Below are 18960 nucleotides of genomic sequence, written 5' to 3' on the forward strand. Positions count from 1 at the left end.
TGTTAAAACAGATGTGTATCCAACTATTTATGCCACAGTCAGTTAATAACCCCAGGATGTTATTAACAGCTGAAGGAGAGGACCCCTCTCAGGAATTAAATATTGAAGAGAGGTGACCAAGCAGAGGTAGCAAAATGCACACCAATATTTCCTTTTCCTGGGCATTCCGGAAAACTGTTCTTAAGCTTCCCCTGCATTTAAGTTTAGACCATGAGATTAATTCTCATCAAAGACATGAAGACAGAGTGATACATTTCATATCTAGGCTTCTCCACTAAAATCTCCCAAGAAATCACTGGCTTTCTCTTCCATCTGAGTGTCAACACATGAGGACTTCAAAATAACAGAAGCCTATAATGCAAGGAGCTCAGATTCCTGAGTTACTATTTGGAAAGAGAAACATAAAAGGAGAGGTATCCAAGCTGCATTCGATTGTAACTGAGCAAGAATTAATAAATGTTTACATTGTTACATGTATTGGTCAGTTTTTGTTAGGTTATGCTGTGGTAACAAACTTCAAAAATCTCAATAGCTTAAGAGAAAAAAAGGTTTATTTATAGTTCATAATACATGATAACAGCTTTCTGGCTATGACTATGCTCCTTATGTTTTATTTATTCCAGAATCCATGAGACATGCTGTTTTCATGGCACAGGGGAAAACGAACCAACAACAGAGCAACTACGCAAGGCTCTTAAAGCTTCTGCTCAGACCTGGCATCCATCATGTTTGCTCACATTTCATTGGCTGAAGCCTGTTATATGGCTCAGCCTCAGTTAGCAGAGTGGAAAATCCATTTACCCACTGTTATGGACTGGGCTATGTCCCCGCAAAGTTCACTGGTTGACGTCCTAATGAACAATGTGACGGTATTTAGAGATAGGGCCTCTAAAGAGGTAATTAAAGATAAATGAGATCATGAAGGTGGGGCTCTAATTCAGTAAGACTGGTGTCCTTAAAAGAAGAGAGAGAGACACCCAGAGTAGGCCATGTGAGGACACAATGAGAAGGTGGCCATCTGGAAGCCAAGGAGAGAGGCCTCAGGAGAAAGCAAACCTGCCAGCACTTTGATCTTGGACTTCCAGCCTCTAGAACTGTGAGAAAATTAATTTCTGTTGTTTAAGCCACCTCATCTGTGATATTTTGCTATGGCAGTCCTAGCGAACTAATACACTGCCACAAAGACGCATTGCGAGTCATGTGGCAATGGGTGAGGATGACAGTCTTCTTACATAGCAAGAGACTAGACAACTGGGGACAATGAAACCATCTATCACATTATGCCGCTGAATTGGAGGATGTTTGTTAAAGCAGTTGGCCAGTTTTACCCTGACTTTTCAGATGCATTGGGAATGGCTAACTAGACACATACAGAAAGGTGGTTTAGAGGGCACTGAAGATAAAACATCTTTCCCTTCTCCCCTTGTCTAGGGTTAATTCAGTTCCTAGACCTCACGGAATGGGCAGCAGCTGGCCCAAGTGGAAGAGACGGGTGTCAGAGCTACAGCACTTTGTCCTTGGAACCTGATTTTAAAATTTACTAGTGCTGTAGCCTTGGGCAAATTTCATTAACTCTTTTGAGTTTCATTCTGTCTGTATGTCAAATAAGAACACTGAACATCTCTGTGTCCCAGAGATGCTGTGAGAAGTAAATGAGAGCAAATCTTAGCACACAGTAGGTTTTGTTCAAATATCATTTTGCTTTCTTCCTAGATTCTTCTTAGGAACTGAAGAAATTCACCCTGAGGGGAATTTAAAGCTCAGAATGTATCAGTCTTACCAAAAGAGACATTTTCCTTTGTTCCATAAATCATAATTTCAAATCAAAGCTCATCTTCCAGGACTAATTACCATACAGAAGATATTATGATCAATTGTTTGGGGACTGTAGACAGTGGAGATGGGAAGGGAAGGATGGAGGCTGTTGAGCCAACCTGTAGGCAAGAAGAAAGGTTCAGTGCATTTATTTAATAGGGCCACTGTGCAGCCGAATGGAATTTACTTGTCATAACAACACCGGCATTTAAATAAAGATGTTAGCATTAATCATCAATTTTGATTAAAGCCCACAGTTACTGCAAAAGCTGAAAACATACTTGGCTTTTTTTTTCCTCCCTTATTTTCCCCCTGGTCTTAGCAATGCAAAATCTCAATGGTACAAAGAAAGGATCTCTATTTTTATTAGAAACAAAATGGGGGTTGGGGGAGCGTTGGCAATTATATCAGGAATTTAGATGGTGGGAGGGAGGAGAATATGGCGTGTTTGTGTAATGTTTCTTAAAAGGATGCCACCTGGGTTGTTTTTAATCCAGGAATTATAGGCCTAAGAAGAGATTTGCTCACTAATAAATATCCATTTACTATTCTTCATTGCCATATTGTCCTTTGGTAATTCAGTACTAACTCCAGAACAGTGTGATAGTTATCTGCACAGAGCACGCAGCGCTGTCACAGGTGCTGAGCTCTGTCCCGTGGATAAACTGACAATCTCTGAAGAGGAGCAAGGAGGAGGAGGGGAGGCCTTTTTCTAAAGACAGTCTACTCTATTCAGGCTTTAAAACCTAGATAATGGAATATAATGAGGCAGCTTCAGTTAATAGCCTTGATGTGGAAACATCAACTAGTTTTCATGGTGGAAGTCCTGCTTCTAGCAGCATTTTCTCGAGTCATCTCCAAATTCAGCTCCTGAAGTAGGCAAGAACTGTCATTGGATCCACTCCAATGATAACTGCCAAGCCTGATTTCTTGGTGTCTGCTGTTGACCCTGACTCCCTAGGAGTTTTCTGGAACATTCCAGCCAGACCAATCACCCCTCCACAGCACCCATGATGTCACCTGGCTCCTCAATTCCTGTGCACAGCCTCCCAGTCCCCATAGGCTCTGTCCTCCCCGCCATCCCATTCCTTAGGCTGTTAGATGGATTCTCATGTACTCACCAGCGATTCATAACAGGTATTTCTGTAGTTTCTATTATTTGTCCTTTAGATTTTGACATATAAACAAAGTATCTGCCTAGAACTATGGTTCTCTACTAGGGGCAAGTTTGCCTCTGAGGGCACATGAGTAAGAGAAGACCTATTTAAAGTGATGTAAAGAGCCAGGGAAATACGAGGAGAAAGGCAGTCCATATTTGGTCCAGGGCTTCAACAATACCAGGGTTCACTGTCAGCTTCTATGATTATTCACATTTGCCTCATTGTGACAACATGGCAGCCACAGCTCTACCTGTCACATTTTCTCAAAACAGTGCCTTAAAGCACGAAGGGGAGACAAGCGTCCCATTTCAATATGCTCCTCTGTCAAGGAAGAAAGTCTCTGCCCAGCCCCAGGCCCAACAGTCCCCTCAGTTCACACTGGCCAGGACTGACTCACATGGCCACGCCCAGGCCTGAGTGGCAAGGGAGGCTAGGAACACAGATTTCGGCATTTTAGTGGGAGGGGGTGTCTGCTGGCAAGAAAAAGGATGGGAGAGGTTCCCCAAGAAGACACATAACCGTGTGGATGTGGTTTGGTCCTGTCCTTACAGAACTCACAGCCCATGGCAGGGAGAATCAGATTAGCACAAGACCGCTGCTGCCATCTAGAGCTAGAATGTAAAACACAAAACAGGAGCTGTCAGCACTGTCTGGAGAGGTCAAGGAAGGCTTCACAGGAGATGTGTGCCTGATCTTTCTCCCCAAATCCGTTTTAGTAACAGCATCTCCACCCAAGTCAGAAGCCCAAGCAGTTGTCTTCAAAGCCCCCCTTTTCCACCTCTTTACATGGAACTCACCCCCAAGACTTTTCAACACCCCTCTCTCTCTTACCTCCATACTTTCTCAGCCTTAATTCAAGATCACAGACTTACTTCAAGATCTCATCCCCCACTCCTTCCTTCCTGATTGCTGGACCCCTCCACTTTAATCCATCTTCCACAATATCACCACTGTTATCATTCTAAGCCTTAGGTATGGTCATGTCAAAATTCCTTGCTGGCTCCTTACTTTTTTTTATAAAATACAATCTGGCCACCTTGTGTGGCAGGCAAGGCACCATAGTCTTTCTTCCTCTGCCGTCCAAGCCTCACCTTCTGCCTTTACTCTTTTCCATGGGAAAACTGGGCAATTTTGCCATGACCCAGATGTGCCACATAATTTAATACCTCCATGCCTTTGCACAGGCTAAATACCCTTCTTCCCCACCCACTTCCCTTCTTTACTTGTTAAAAGTCATCATTTTAGGTCCAACTTGAATGTCACCATTTCCATGAAGCTTCTTCAATCTCTCTGCATCAGAATTAATTTGCTGCCTCTTCTGAGTGTTCAGAATGATCTGCTGAACATCTATTGAGGAAGTCCCCACTGGATCTATCACACACTTGCTATGGTCCGGGTACTTATAAAAGTATTTTATATGATAAACTCATTTAATCCTCACAGCAGCCCTCTTGAAAGTATCATGCCCATCTCACAGATGGAGGAAGCTGAGACACAGCGATCTCAAGGGACTCTTCTTGGTTTCAAACGCAGTCATTCTGACTCCAGAGGTGAGTTCATCATTTCTACAACACTGCACAATGGAACTTTCTATGATGATGGACATAGTCTATATCTCCACTGTCCAGTATGGTAGCCACTAACCACACAGGGCTACTGAGCACTTGTGATGTGGCCAGTGTGACTAAGGAACTGGATCTGAATTTGATTAATTTAATTTAATTTTAATTTAAACAGCCACATGTGACTAGAGGCTACCATACTGGACAACAAAGCTTGGTACCATATTTCTCTCTGTACAAGGGCAGGAACTACAGCTTGTTCATGTGCCTCCAAGAAACAGCTTTGATGTTTGTTAGATTGAAATAGTCAGGCTTATTTGCCTTTTCTGCCAGAAAAATGTAGGACAGCCTTCTGACCCCTACAACTGAGGGACAAGAATATTTTGCTGAGTTTCCATTTTGTAGCAAATGTTTGTAGCAAATAATCCCTATTATTAGAATATTTGGTTAACCACTCTAATTGAAAATGCTTCTCAAAAAAAAGTTTTATTACTTTTCAATACTACAAGCTCAAAGCAACCTCATGCAGCTTAGAGGAGAATCTGACTTCTGTGTTCAGAAATACAATACCACTTATGGACAATTCTTATTTATATTTACAGGTCAACATCTTATAACATTTATAAGGTCAACACACTGCACCAAGGAATAGGAAATAAAAGTCAACTGCAGTCAAGACAAGAACATCCTGAAAGCTATTTGTTTTGTGTTTCTAGAAAGCCCATTTTTTCTGTGTGTGTGTGTGTGTGTGTGTGTGAGTGTGTGTATACACACATATATATCCATATCCTATGGAGATCTATGCTTAGAAACTTTGGCAGGTATCTGTATCAGTAATTTACATTTCTGAACACTAGTCACTACTCAGTGTGAAAATATCTAAGTGACAAAGGCAGCATATGTTTTGTCTACACCATGTTATTTATGTATATACACGGAAAAAGGTGAATTTTTCTCCCCCATTCAGCACAGTGCACAGAGAATGATAACATCCACAGGAAAGAAGTTCCCATATGTTTAGCTACAGTTTAAAGAACACACAGGGTTGTTTGTATGTCTTGAGTTTTGTTTTCTTTATCAGAAAGGAGATCCTGGCAACAAAGTAGCTGTTGAAAGTTGTAGAGTGTTTAAATAATCAAAGGATTATGGTTTTAAAGCTACACAACATCAGCCTGCAACAGAATACTAATTGGCTTTGTTGGATCAGGGGTTACAAAGTCGGGGCCCTTGGATGTATTTTATTCCGCCCACACAATGTTTTTCTAGAAATTTTGTATTTGAACGCACGCTTTCAGACAGGGCTCGCACATTCAAATGTTTCGTTGTTCCCACCATTCCGTTCTGTTCTCTATGTGCTCAGTACTCCCATCTAGACTGCCTCTCTGCCCCGCCGGAGGCATTTAAGTTTGCAACACCTGGTTAGGCAGTATTCCACTAACTCAGAGCACTGAGATACTTTCCCAAAAAGTCATATTCTTACCTAGTTAATATTCAAATGACATCATTATTGAGGGACACTGCAACACACTGTTCAGATGCAACACACCATCAGTTTGCCAAGTTAGACTGACTGATCCTTTAAACAAAAAGGACAAATTCACTTTCCACATTTATGAACCTTCTCTAAGTCGGGAGGAAGTAATTCATCCAGGAAATATTTACAGAATACAGCGTTGTATTTATGGGATACAGAGTTATAGACCCATGTTGTTCAAGTCACAGAATCCTAGCAGAACTAGAATACTAGGATGTATTGGCAGCTTTCACTGTCTGCCACAGTTAAGAACAATGATAATTACCAAATCTACACATACTTCCATTCTCTTTCCTCCACATCTGTTTTCTCCAGCACTTGCTGGGAGTCCCACTGAAACAGGGAACTTGACCTGGGGTCTTGCCACCCCTCTGCTCATTCACTCACTACCTACATCTTCAGCCCTTGTCCTCTGATTCTATTTTACAGCTTTGGGGAATTTTTTTTTTTAATTTTTACGGGGGGAAGTAATTGGGTTTATTTATTTATTTCTTGGTTTGTTTATTTATTTTTAATGGAGGTACTGGGGGTTGAACCCAGGACCTCATGCATGCTAAGCAGGCATTCTACCACTGAGCTATACTTTCCTTCCTGGGGAAATTCTTTTTTTTTTTTTTTAACATTTTTTATTGAGTTATAGTCATTTTACAATGTTGTGTCAAATTCCAGTGAAGAGCACAATTTTTCAGTTATACATGAATATATATATATTCATTGTCACATTTTTTTCTCTCTGAGCTACCACAGGGAAATTCTTGATCTTTATTCTGCAGGAAGTGCTAAAACAAAATCAGGTTTTACCTGCAAATATTCTATTTTTCCTTATTTGCCAAGTGGGAAATGACATTAAAATTTTTAATTCTAGAAGGCAATCATATATAATATATTTGGAATTTTTACTGAATGCAATGACTAATGCATCCAATACCAACGATGTAGTTTTCCTCAAAGACCCAGGTATCAGGAAAAGATCTCGAAGGTAGAGTCCATGTATCAGTCAGGGCTCTCTGGAGAAACAGAACCAATAGGATATGCAGAGATACATATGAGATTTATTATAGAAATTGGCTTATGTGGCTCTGGAGGCCAGGAATTCATACTTCTTCTGCCTTTTTATTCTACCGGGGCCTTCAGTGGATTGGATGATGCCTCCCCACATGGATGAGGGCAGGTCCTCTACTCAGTCTACTGATGCAAATGCTAATCTCTTCTGGAAACACCCTCACAGACACAATCTGAAATAATGTTTTATCAGCTATATGGGTATTCCTTAGCCTAGTCAAGTTGACACATGAAATTAAGCATCATGGTCCAACGTCTTATGAAGGAGCCAGGGCTGTCAGTGATCATGCACTTACTCAATGATGAAACCACGGCCAGAAACAGCTAGACCAGAGATTTACAACCCTCACTGTCCATCAGAATGGCCACGACTCAGAGGGGGGCAGGACTTGACTTTTACATATTGATGCCTGGGCTCCACTCCAGAGAATCTGAAGTGAGGCACAAAGTATCGGTACTGTGTAACCCTGGGAGATTCAATGTGCAGCCAGCATGGAGAACCTCAGGTCCAGACCAGCACTCCTCCAAGTATTGGTTTCAGACAGTCAGCATCACAATCATAGAATGTGCCTGGGAAAATGGGAATTTCTGACCACACCCCCCAAAAAGCAACAGAATTCAGATCTCTAGAGCCAGGGTTCAGGAATCTGCAAATTCCCAGCCCTCTCTGAAGTACACAAGACCAACAGACTGTGAACCACAGGCTAGACTTGTAGAGAACTACAAGGATACTGTAGTACATTGTATATTGGCTTTAGAGACATTTCTTTTTTGGGGAGGGTAGGTAATTAGGTTTTACTTATTTCTAGAGGAGGTGCTAGGGATTGAATCCAGGACCTTATACATACCAAGCATGTGCTCTACCATCTGAGCTATACCCTCCCCCTACATTGGCTTTAGTGGCAGATATGGGTATTAATCTCAACTTGGCCACTTAAAAGCTGCACCCCCTGGGTGTTTCTTAACCTCCTTTAGCATCACTTAATGTAATTACTTTAGTTAAGTACACTACTTAATTACCATTATCCTATCTCTAAAATGGGGTCACGGCAATGACCTCAGAATTAAATGAAATAATATGAAGTAACAAAACTACAGCACCCAGTCTCACACCTGGGACAGAGCTGGTGATCCATAAATCCCCCTCCCCATTTTGCCACTGTCTAGAAGAAGTCTCTTTTTTTTTTTTGTAATCTCACTTATTCTGCTATAAATATGAGAAAATAAGCACATGGATGGACCTGGAGATCGTCATTCTAAGTGAAGTAAGCCAGAAAGAGAAAGAAAAATACCATATGATAGCACTTATATGTGGAAGCTACAAAAAAGGACACAAATGAATTTATCTACAAAACAGAAACAGACTCACAGACATAGAGAACATACTTATGGTTACCAGGGGTAAAGGGGGTGGAAAGGGATAAATTGGGAATTCGAAATTTGCACCTCTTGGGGCTTGATGGAAATGTTAGCTATTTTGATTGTGATGGTGATTTCATTGGTGTATACATCTATCAAAACTCTTCAAATTGTACATCTGAAATATATGTAGTTTATTGTACAGGAATCATACCACAATAAAGGTTTAAAAAAAAAAGAAAGAACATAAGCAATTGGTTGTCATGTCCTACAATTGTGATTGAGCAACAGAGAACTTTCACATTTAAAAATATTGCAAGAATTGATGAAGCATTTAAAAACTGTCTGACCAGAAGGAAATCCACAGGCAGACCCAAATCTTGTTTTGTCATCATGTGTACACAGGACTTTTTTTCTCCATAGGTCAAGATAAGTTCACTAGTTTGTCAGGCCAGTGGACTCATCTGTCAAGTGGTATTTTTGTCCTTGGAGGAATCTGAGCCTTTATATTTCTTTTATGTGTTATTGTCCCAACAACTCATTTGCTATCTAGCCTACCAGAACACTAGTAAACTAAAGCTGTCTGTTCATTGTGTCAATCATTTAGACATAAGACAGGAAGAAAATATCTTTCTGGTAAATGATCTCCTTTTGGATCGTGAGGAGAGGAGAATACAATTTGTCCCATATCAACCATGAGTTTCCATTTCCAAGGGTAACATTCTAAGGCTTAGCTACGTATAAAGATGTGAGGCCGACCTGATTACACTAAAACTTTCAAACTAAGAAGGGAAAATAAGAAAAGAGGCTGGGAGTGGTTTAGAGACACTCACTTTCCTCCTAACCGCCAGCTTCAACTGAGAGGAACAAGAGGCACATTTTTCCTTTTCTTGAGTGGCTTCTGCATAGGAGGAGCCAGCCTCTGCTGTTGACATCACCTGGGAAAGCTGTCTCCTTTCTCTGCACTCTTAGTCTTCTTCCTGCTCAACAGTACTCATTTGTAAAGCAACTGGAATGAAGCCCCCAACTCTCTCTCCTACCATTATCATCACAGTAGTTCCCAGCTCCCATGTGTCCACAAAAACATCTGCCAGCTACAGTCCATCCCAGATGTCTCTCCTGTCCTCTTTGTTCTTGCTACCCTGGTTTCCATCTCCTGCCCACTCAGTCTCCTGGAGAAGCCTCCTTGCTTCTATCAGGCCCTACCAAAATTATGTCAAAGAGTCTCTCTGTGGCTGCTCTCTAAGGTGCCAGCATGGAGGTGGAGTTCATTCAGAAGGATGGAGAGGCCCTTTGCCACAACATGGTACCATGCTTCAGCAGTTAGAGCCACACAGCTTCTGTAAGTGTGGTCAGGGTCTCCTAAAGTACTTGAATGATTCTGATAACCTTCGCCTCTATATTGCTTTCACTGTAGGGAATTCAAAACTAGCTCAAACTGGAGTATATGAATAATCTGTCTGAAGAATATGAGAGAAGCTGATCAATAAGGAATGTTTCTTATTGAGGAACAGAATTATTAACAATGTGAAAATAAATAGATTTTATTATCTCAATAAGAGAACGTAGGGAGTTCCTGGGTTGATGCCTTAGATCAACAAAATCACCAAGGTCCCAGGATAATTTTTATCTTTCCACCTTGTCATCCTTAGCACTTTTTGCCTTAGTTTGTTACCTCATGGCTACAAGATGGATGCTATAAATCCAGGCATTACATCTTATAACCACATTCAAGGCAGGAAGAAGGGGGAAAGTGCAGTGCAGAGGAGGTGTCTTGCCAAACTCTCTCTTTTGTCAGGCAGTTAGAATCTCTCCTGGATATCCCTCAGTAGTCTCACCCTTATGTCTCATTGGTCAAAAATCACATGGCCACCTACTTTGCAAGAGGGGCTGGGAAGGAGAGTATCTGTCCAAGGGAAATGGAATTACCATACACTTATGTAGACGACTGGTTTAGACCACTTATTTAGACTCATCTCCTGGTGTAGTACACATTGCCACTTAAGTAAAATTGAGTTCCTGGTGGCAAGGAAAAGGGGGAAATACTGTTATGGATACAACTAACTTTGCCACAGAAAATAATAGCAAAAACACAGTCTTGTTACTTGAGGAGCTACTTCCCTTATCACCAAAAATAGATTTATTCTCTACATGTCAATAACACTGTTGTATCTTTAAACACAATCATAATATGAAAGTTCAGAAGCTATGGGGACAAGGTCAAGAGTTCAGAGACCTAACATTAAAGCAAGAATAGCAATCAAAGGATCAATAATAACTCTGTCTGAGTATGGTCACTGTTGATATTCCTGAAAGGTGCTGATGAGTATTGACCTCCCATGAGTGTTGGAGGTCAAAGCTGATGCAGAGTCAATTCCAACTTGCTTCCTGAGAAGGGTGAAAGTGAGGACCAAGACAGGAAGTTCAATATTGGTTTCAGCTAATTGTATAAAACCACTTGACTTGATATTGGTAGGGCAAAACTGAATGCTAAATTTAAAGCCCAAATTAAGCTCTTGCCCTCTTGAAAGCCAACATTTTAACAGTGTCCCTTGCCCTTCAACTAAAAAGGTCAAGGATCAACAGGATTTGATGAAAAAGATGTATACCCTCCACAGCCTCGTGCTTAGTGGAAAAGTCTCTCCTTAATTATGTGAGTTCAGTGAGTAAGGCTGCACTTTATGAAGTCTACTTTTTATAATGGAGGGCTCCGTCTGGTTTCTATTGAAATAGACACTGTAAAAAATAAAAATTACAGCCAGGCGTGGTGACATGTGCCCGTAGTCCCAGCTACTCAGAAGGCTGAGGCAGAAGGAATGCTTGAGCCCAGGAGTTGTGGGCTGTAGCGTGCTCTGGGGATCGGGTCTCTACACTGAGTTCAGTATCAATATGGTGACCACCAGGAGTGGGAGACCATCAGGTTGCCTAAGGAAGCATTGGATTAAATTATTTGGATGCAACAAAAACATTAAAGAATAAAAAATATTTAAAAATAAAAATGACAATGCTTTAAACCAGATGATAACTATGTATACCTACCCATTTTAAAGAGAAAGACAGAGACAGTAAGTGTGACCATTTCAAAATAAACTGACGATACTTCTGCAATAACCTAATATTTTACTTAATTGATGTTTTGGGTCAAGGAATTTAAACTGTATATGAATATGGTTTTCATTTGCTCTTCAACCAGTTTGATTCCATTTTTCTTCAATAAGAGTGTTATATTAGCATAAATATTAAAACTGAAAATATTATAGTTTAGAAAACTGGGGCAATATATTTCATTTTGGGATTGATGTCTGTGCTCAATACTGACATACAAATATACACCACTTATCTTTGCCAGCCTTTTTCATTTACTAGAAAGATTTGGAAAATGTCCAGGGGTAGATCAGACTAGTAACCCCTCTCAAAGACTGTAGACAAAGTGACCAACAGCGGCTGCCTCCTCCTCAATGCCGCTTTACCCTTCTAAACCCTGCCTTCCTCAGCTTCCCTTCTGTATAGCCCCCTGAGAACGCCCTGCCTATCAACTGCATTCTTCCAGTTATTCAGGCCCCAAACCGCAGAGTTATCCTTGGCTCACACATATATTTATCCCATCAGCAAATCCTGTTAGCCCTGTATTTAAGTCATATCCAGAATCTACCCACGAAAGCTCCAGAGCCAGGCCAGCGATGCCAGACTCCCTTCTGACTCCCCTGGGTTCCTGTAGTAACCTTGGGCCAGTCTCCTGGCCCTCACCTTTGCTCTTTGCTCAGCCACTCACTTTCCTTCAGGGAATTGTGCCTTAGCCTGGGTGAGAGAGAGAGAGAGAGAGAGAGGTGAGAAGCTACCACCATTTCCATTCCAGTTCCATTCTAAGAGATGATTTCCCATGCCAAGTGCGAGCTGCCACAAAGCAGATTCCCACTAATTCTATTTTGCTGAGGTGAGAGTTAAACAACAAATCTCACTGAAAGGCAATTTAATAATCTGTCAAATTATTATATCTTTCATATTGGATTGCTTACAATTGGATGTAAAAGTAGAAGAGAAACAAGGAACTTGGCTCCGGCCAGACCTGAAAGAAACTAAAGAACATTGACCTAAACAATATTGTTCAGAGGCTGGGACTGAATCACTAAGAGAGTATTTTTCCAAAGACCAGGCATTTGAATAATTCTTTAATATCCAATATTCTTCTATTATTGTGAGGTTGGGGTAATAGCAGGGAATGATTCAGGGAAGAACGATGGTATATTGAAAGCAAGTAACAAATTCACAGAAAGGAAGGAATACCGTCCATTTGGAATGGTGCTCCTATTCTTGGTATAAAATGACCCGTAAGAATTCTTTCACATAATTGTCCATTTAAGTGAATGTGTCTTATGTTCAAAACTCTTCATAAAAATGAAAGCATTATTCGGTAACTCAGAGACTAGAGAAAAATAATCATTAATATATTATTCTATCATTTAAGCCTTAAACCTTAGCTCTCGGGAAAAAAAAAAAAAGACGGCAATGGTGTGACAATAAAAAGCCAAAACAAAGAAATAAAAGTGGAGGTTGACAGCACAAAGTGTCAGCTGCAAAGAAAGCCAACATCATTTCTGAGTCACAGCAAGGGAAAATAAGATTAGAATTGATATCAGGTTTTGGTTCACAATCAACTCTTCAGCCATTTTCTTCTGTACTAACAAATTATTCTGCAACCTGCCTCTTGCTATAGTCACCAGCCACATGCTGAAAGGAAACAAATACATTCTCAATCACCCAGGTGCATTTCCGGCGTGAACAATTAGGGTGCCACAGAGACATGTGCATCGCGATGCCATCAGCTGCGACATCAACAGAAATGCCCTACAGATGTCTAGTCCAGGCTTCCTGTATTCCTCAGTACAACGGAACAGCCATTCTGTAGTTGGTATGATGCTACTGCACAAACATAAGTCTGTCTTTAGGGAAGGGAGATGTTATGTTCACTGCAGAGCGGAGGCTTTGTTAAACAACCTCTAAACCCTCTCTCAGAGACCCAAAGCAGTGTTATCTCAGAGGCAACTCCATCTTTCCCTTTACTCAGGTTCCAACCTTCAGAGTTCACACTCAATTGGTCAGGAAATCCTGTCGGCTCTACTTGCAAATTACTTCCAGAATCTGACTCATTCTCCCTACCTCCAGAGCTTCCATTTTGTCTGACTCTCCCACAGTCTCTCACCTGGGTTAGTGATGGGGCATCTCTGAGGCTCCTCCCAGGTGAGGTTGATGCTGCTGGTCCAGGGACCACACTTGGGTAGCAAGGTTCTGGCGTGTGTTTCAAACTGAAGGATATTTGAAAGAGAGGAGAGATCGGAAAAGAGGAGGGTATCCTTGGCTGTGAATCATAGCATATGGAGCAATCTACGTGCAACACGTGAGAGAAGACATCGGAGACAGTCCAAGCTAGTGGAGTCACCTGCCAGCCTACCCCCCTGACTTCTGCCCCGGCCCCTAGAGTCTGTTCTCAACACAACAGTCAGGTCACATCACGCTCCACTCAAAACCCTCAGGTGGCCTCCATCTCAGAGTAAGGTAGTCATTACAAAGACTGACCTGGACCCATTACTGCCCGGTTTCCTCTCTCATATCTCCCTTCCCTCCCCCTCACATTCCAGTCAGTCACAAGGCCTCTTCCTTTTGGCTTGAGCTCCAGGCTGCTCCTGCAGAGGCCTTCTCATCAGTTGTTCTTTGCCTAGAATGTTCCTTCCCATTATCTGCATGAGGTAAATCCCTCACTTCCTTCAGGTCTTGATGCAAATGTAATCACAGGGAGGCCTACCCTGAGCACCCAACTCCTCAGTGAGCCCTCACCTGTCCCTCTCACCCTTGCTCCCTTCCTCACTTCTGACCCCTTACCCTCTTTCAGTGTTCGCGGAGCACTGATGTCTTACATATCTCACAACCCATTTACTTCCTTATTACCCTAATCTGTTACTGCTTGTCTTCTGCGCCAGAATGCAAGCACTCTGACAGCAGAGAGGTTTTTTCCAGCTCCATTCATTAATGTACCCCAGTACCTAGTGCAGTGTAGGGCACATAGTAGGTACACAATGAATGTATGTTGAGTAACTGAATGAAAGTCGTCTTCAGTGATAACATCTACATTCAGAAAATAGCTTTTATCATGAGAAGAAATGCCCTAACAGACAATCACTTTTTTTTAAGTGTATGTTCTGTTAATAGTCATGTATACACAGAAGTCAAGAATAGTACAATGAAGGCCGTGTACCCAACACCCAGCTTCAACAATTATCAATGCGTGGCCACTCTTGTTTTAGCTATATGCCTACCCATTTCCCCCAGTGGATTATTTTGAACCTAGTCTCAGGAATTGTATTATTTATTTGTAAATGTATCAGTATTCTCTCTAAAATACAAGGACTACTATCACCCCTAACAAATTCAGACAACCCCACCATACCCCAGGCCCAGGAAACCACGGATCTAATATCCACCCCTCCAGTTTAGTTTCACCTGTTCCAGAATTTCATGTAAATAGAGTCATACTGTATGTACTCTTTTGTGTCTGGCTTCTTTTGCTCAACACACTGTTTCAGTAATTCATCCATGTTTCACACCATATTTTAAAGCAGAAAACTGGAACAGTAATCATCAAGGTTTTCGAGGAAAGCAAGATGAGACAAACATTAAGGAACTTACATCCTGATTAAGTCAGATACTGACTTTAGCAGCTTCCAAACCTCCAACCACAAGACTGGGTTAAATCTTCACTACTCAAAGAGTAGTCATAGATAAACAAGATTATACGGTACAGCACAGGGAAATATATACAAGATATTATGGTAGCTCACAGCGGAAAAAAAATGTGACAATGAATATATGTATGGCCATGTATAACTGAAAAATTGTGCTCTACACTGGAATTTGACACAACATTGTAAAATGGCTAGAACTCAATAAAAAAAAGTTGAAAAAAAACCAAAAAAGAGTGGTCTGTCCTGGGCATCAGCAGCACTGGCATTCCCTGGGAGCTAGCTAGAAATGCAGAATCCCAGGCCTGGTCCCAGGCCTACTGAATTAGCACCTGTATTTTAACAAGCTGCCCAGGTGATCAGTGGGCACCATCCAGTTTGAGAAGCACCTGGTTAAGTGTTCTCCGGTGAGCAGTTCAGCAGTCCAGTCCTCGTGCTACCCGTGGACTGTTGCAACAGGGCTCACTGCTGCTGGTCACCTGAACTAAGCAAGGACTCCTAATATCACCTTGGCCTCTTTACAAACACCAGCTTGGCACCAGGGGGTGGAAAGATAAGGAAGGAACACTGCAGGAGCAAGCAACTGATGTAGTCAAGTTTGAATTCCCTTCTTAAAAGCACCTCTGCTGCTAGGATTTAGGAAAGCTAATTGGATTATCTAAACCATGATAGCCTAAAGGGCTCAAGGAGGGTGTCTGCACCATCACACAGGGGAAATCATTCAGAACTCAATGGCTGGCAGCCTGAAACGGGGAAATCACATTGAAGAGCATTAATAAGGGACACTTCTTTTAAAGGAAAGACTCCTTGAACTCTTATATATTCATCTAAAGCAGAAAGGTAGCTTGATTACAGGGGATTTAAAAAAATACTGGTGAAAGGATTCAGGTGCAAATATAAATAGTGACTTTTAAAATGGCTATAAAATCTCAGGATGCTTACACAACTCTGTCAGAAGCATAAACATTGACCCCATTGCAGAAAGAAAACAACCTATGGGAGGTGGAGCTCCCCTTATTACATGGTTGAGAGGTTTCTAGAACAACGAGACACACAGTCCTTGGGTAGGCATTAATGGAAGACTGAAAGGCAGAAGACCTTCCCCATCTTAACCTAAAGTAAAATGAACCTACATCCTGGAACAGTTTATCTTCCCATCCACTGGCCTCTGCAATGTCACCACCAGCGGCAGGACACTCCTCTGTTTTGTTATCCTAACACTGCCTAATTTTGAAGTTCAGAAAATGTTTGTTGATTTCAATAGGATCACGCTTGTTACGCTGGGTGAACCCAAGGCCCTCCGTCCTCCTTTCCTTCTCCTCCTTGACCAAGTGCTTCCTGTTCTCCAGGGCAGTGACTGGATCTGCCATTCATTCTTTCTTCCTAACAGTTTTCATTATGCTGTAAATATTTTATCTTGGAACCTAGCGCAACAGCCCTGTGCTAACTTTCCATCTATTCCAGGAGATCTCAAATGGGGGTGATTTTGTCCCTCAGGGCACATTTGGCAATTTCTCAAGACATTTTTGCTTGTTACAACTCGGGGCTGCTACTGGCATTTACTGGCATTTAGTGTAGGCTGCTAAACATCCTACAATGCACAGGATATCCCTCCAAAAAAGAATCATCTGGTCCCGAATATCAATTAGTGCCACTGTTAAGAAACCATGCTCTACTATAATCTGTCGTACAAGCAAGAGCAAGAATCATCTGGTCCAAAACAACCATCTGGGAATCTTTCTCGTCCTGTGAGTTCATATTTCTTGGACTGGAGTTGAGCCTAGCCAAGTTGACACATCCAAAAAGCCATCACAGAGTTAAATGCCTGACCACACCTAACTCACTGAGGACAGAGTACCTTGCTCACAACTAGCACTCAACAAGCAAGATTATTGTCCTTATCAAAGTCAAAAAAGTTTACTTGGCCAAAGATGCTTATATCAAAGTGCTTGTGCATATAATGCATTTTGATATTTTGAAACTGAAATCTCAATTTCAACTTTACCTTGGCTTCTATTAGCCAACACATATTTTCATCCCTCACCAAAAATAGGTTATGTGTCACCAAAATGTCATAGATACTTGACAGGCAGTATGAAATCTTAATAAAACCTTTAAGAACTCAGGGGGAAAATATATGCACAATGAAAAGCAAGCTCAAGTACCTGTAGAGGAGGGAGTTACTAACAGCAGTGCCCTTCAGAGTCAGACTCAACTTGAAACTTTTAAAAAGTAAATATACCCCTGGCTGGGATTCCTCAAAACTGTCAAGGTCATGGAAAACAAGGAGAGGCACAGAAACTGTCACAGACCAGGGAATTCTGCAGAGACATGACAACTGAATGCAATGTGGTATCCTGGGTGGGATCCTTGAACTGAAAAGGGGGTAGTAGGAAAACTGGTGAAATCTAAATCAAGTTTAGAGTTTAGGTGATAGAAATACCACTGTATTAGGGAGAGCTAAGATGTTAACACTGGGAGGAATGGGGTGAGAGCTGCCTGGGAACCGTCTGGGCTATCTTTGCAACTTTTTTGTAAATATGAAATTATTCTAAAATAAAAAGGGTTATTTAATAAAATGATAAACAAACAAACCCTGGATGATCCTCCAGGAATTTTGATGGAAATTCTGAGGTCCAGGCATGTGTATGCTGACATGCTCTCAATGATTCTGAAGCAAACCCCAGCACTGAGAGCCATCCCAAACTTCACTTCTGAAAGAGCATATTTTACTCCCAGCTCTTGTTAGAAAGTCACCCCTTCGGGAAAACACAGGCTACCTGAGGGACGAGAGAGCACCCTACGCCCAGGACCCTGGTCGGGCTCTCCCGACCTCTGACCAAAAGCTGGAGAGCCCTAGGAAAGGCAAGACTAGTCTTCTTTCATTCTTGGCCCTTTCTTTACCTGTGGAAAGTCCTCTCAATCTCTCCATCTCAGAACTCAATTATTGAGCAGAGTAACTCCCTGCTCTACACAGCAGATTTTTATGTACTGATTCTTGTGCCTCGGGTTATGCCCTTTCACTTGTGTGTCTTTTGCTCATCCTGTCTTCCTTCCAACACATGTAGAGTGAAGGAGAAGGTAGTTGTCAGAGCCTCCGGGTCTCCAACAGGCCAAGATCAGGAGAAGTTCCACTCCCACAGATGCTCATTCACCAAAGGATGGCTATAGAAGGACTGTCCTGGTGCTTGGTTTCAATTACAACAAAAGCAAGTGCATTGTTGAAAAACCATCTTTAGAGCAGAAAGGTTGTACTATTTCACTTGGCAAAGACCTTGGGTCTCTATCTAGGTTACTCTTTCTGTTCTACTCTGAACATGAAAGCAATCTATTTAGATATAATCTGAGGTGGGATTTTAATGCCACAAAATAAGAACCAGAAAGAGAAAGATAGGGACGGAGGGAGGAAGAGAGAGGGGAAGGTGGGGGGGGGGAGAAAGAGAGAGAGAGAGAGAGAAAGAGAGAGAGAGAGAGAGAGAGAGAGAGAGAGAGAGAGAGAGAGAGAGAGAGAGAGAAAGAAAGAAAGAAAGAAAGAAAGAAAGAAAGAAAGAAAGAAAGAAAGAAAGAAAGAAAGAAAGAAAGAAAGAAAAGAAAAGAGAGAGAAAGAGAAAGAGAAAAAAGTGAGAAACAAAAAAGTGAGAAAGAAAAAAGGGAGAAGGAAGGAAGGACGGCAGGAAGGGGAGGGAAGTCAGTTACCTTCAGAAAAAAACGTATCATTTCTGGTCAACTGAGCA

Source organism: Camelus dromedarius, chromosome X (genome assembly GCF_036321535.1).
Source record: "Camelus dromedarius isolate mCamDro1 chromosome X, mCamDro1.pat, whole genome shotgun sequence".
Lineage (NCBI taxonomy): Eukaryota > Metazoa > Chordata > Mammalia > Artiodactyla > Camelidae > Camelus > Camelus dromedarius.